This window comes from Schistocerca cancellata, unplaced genomic scaffold (genome assembly GCF_023864275.1).
Source record: "Schistocerca cancellata isolate TAMUIC-IGC-003103 unplaced genomic scaffold, iqSchCanc2.1 HiC_scaffold_859, whole genome shotgun sequence".
Taxonomy (NCBI): domain Eukaryota; kingdom Metazoa; phylum Arthropoda; class Insecta; order Orthoptera; family Acrididae; genus Schistocerca; species Schistocerca cancellata.
The window spans coordinates 37,501-40,000 of NW_026046870.1; positions in this window are offsets into that span (position 1 = coordinate 37,501).

The window sequence follows — 2,500 nt, forward strand, 5'->3', positions numbered from 1 at the left end:
CAATGTGTACCATAACACAACCCAGTTTGTACCTTAACCTAACCTATGTCACCTTAACCTAACCTATGTCACCTTAACCTAACCTATGTCACCTTAACCTAACCTATGTCACCTTAACCTAACCTATGTCACCTTAACCTAACCTATGTCACCTTAACCTAACCTATGTCACCTTAACCTAACCTATGTCACCTTAACCTAACCTATGTCACCTTAACCTAACCTATGTCACCTTAACCTAACCTATGTCACCTTAACCTAACCTATGTCACCTTAACCTAACCTGTGTTGCACCTTAACCTACCTCAATTTGCACCGCAATGTAACTCAATTTGCACCGCAATGTAACTCAATTTGCACCGCAATGTAACTCAATTTGCACCGCAATGTAACTCAATTTGCACCGCAATGTAACTCAATTTGCACCGCAATGTAACTCAATTTGCACCGCAATGTAACGCAATTTGCACCGCAATGTAACGCAATTTGCACCGCAATGTAACGCAATTTGCACCGCAATGTAACGCAATTTGCACCGCAATGTAACGCAATTTGTACCGCAATCTACCCCCATGTTGTGCCTTAACCTAACCCACGTTGTGCCTTAACCTAACCCACGTTGTGCCTTAACCTAACCCACGTTGTGGCTTAACCTAACCCACGTTGTGGCTTAACCTAACCCACGTTGTGGCTTAACCTAACCCACGTTGTGGCTTAACCTAACCCACGTTGTGGCTTAACCTAACCCACGTTGTGGCTTAACCTAACCCACGTTGTGGCTTAACCTAACCCACGTTGTGGCTTAACCTAACCCACGTTGTGGCTTAACCTAACCCACGTTGTGGCTTAACCTAACCCACGTTGTGGCTTAACCTAACCCACGTTGTGGCTTAACCTAACCCACGTTGTGGCTTAACCTAACCCACGTTGTGGCTTAACCTAACCCACGTTGTGGCTTAACCTAACCCACGTTGTGGCTTAACCTAACCCACGTTGTGGCTTAACCTAACCCACGTTGTGCCTTAACCTAACCCACGTTGTGCCTTAACCTAACCCACGTTGTGCCTTAACCTAACCCACGTTGTGCCTTAACCTAACCCACGTTGTGGCTTAACCTAACCCACGTTGTGGCTTAACCTAACCCACGTTGTGGCTTAACCTAACCCACGTTGTGGCTTAACCTAACCCACGTTGTGGCTTAACCTAACCCACGTTGTGGCTTAACCTAACCCACGTTGTGGCTTAACCTAACCCACGTTGTGCCTTAACCTAACCCACGTTGTGCCTTAACCTAACCCACGTTGTGCCTTAACCTAACCCACGTTGTGCCTTAACCTAACCCACGTTGTGCCTTAACCTAACCCACGTTGTGCCTTAACCTAACCCACGTTGTGCCTTAACCTAACCCACGTTGTGCCTTAACCTAACCCACGTTGTGCCTTAACCTAACCCACGTTGTGCCTTACCCTGCTCTGTAATTGGCATATGACACGTTACATTAATGTATTGTTGTCCAACCGCAACCGGCTCAGAATGTTGTGTACACAGCTGTGTGTCATCTCCCCATAACAGCTGCATTGCAGTGTGGTACGCCATAGAGACGTGTGGGAGTAATGGACGCAGTGGATGGCGATCAGCATGAGCCGTCTGTTCATGTAGTGGCGCGTGTATGCAGACGTAGTAGTCTCTTCTCACACAATGTGATAGCACGGTGCCCCGCGTTCCACATCTGCGACATGCTACAGAGGCCGGTTGACAGTTGGTCGCGCAATGGAGATCGCATATGTACGGGGGCACCTTCCACGTGCCCTCTAGTCGGGCACATTTTGTTGCGTGGATGTGAGCGAATGTAGTGTGTCTTGACACCTGACAGGCAGGCATGCAATAATAGTTGACTTTGCAAACGGGGATGGACGTGTACGTTTACTGGTGACGTTACGCAAATGAACAACTGGTAACCCGTTGTGGTGCGGTTGATCTTGCTGGAGGTACATCTGTGAGGGCAACGATCGGTACAGCTACGAAGCGGTCCCCACCATACCAACGAACGTGAATGTGAATCTGGGTGTGAAGCGATACGCGGCTGTGGGTGGGTGGGACTGTCCCCGGCCGGTGAGGGGGGGCCGCCCGGCGTGCTGGCCGCGCGGTGCGTGGGCGCACGCGCTACAGCCGGCTGGTGGGGGCGCCCAGTGGCAGGCGCGCCGGCCGACGGACGCGGCAGGCGGCGCAGCTGCGCGCCGGGGCACCCTGCGCGCGGCGCCGTGCAGCCAAAGTGGGTCCTCGCGGACCCGGTGCGAAGCGCGGTGGACATCTGCAGTGTGCTGGTCCGATTGAGGACTGTGTGCGTTGAGGATGCGCCGCCGCCCGGCACTCGGCGCCGCGACGCCGTCTGCTGCTCGGTCGCCCCAGCGGTTCTCGCTGGTGGTTTGTATCGCAGTTGTGCGGACGTGTTGGCACGTGCGCTGTGCTGGGAGAGTTCGCTTCGGCACCCACGTGGGGC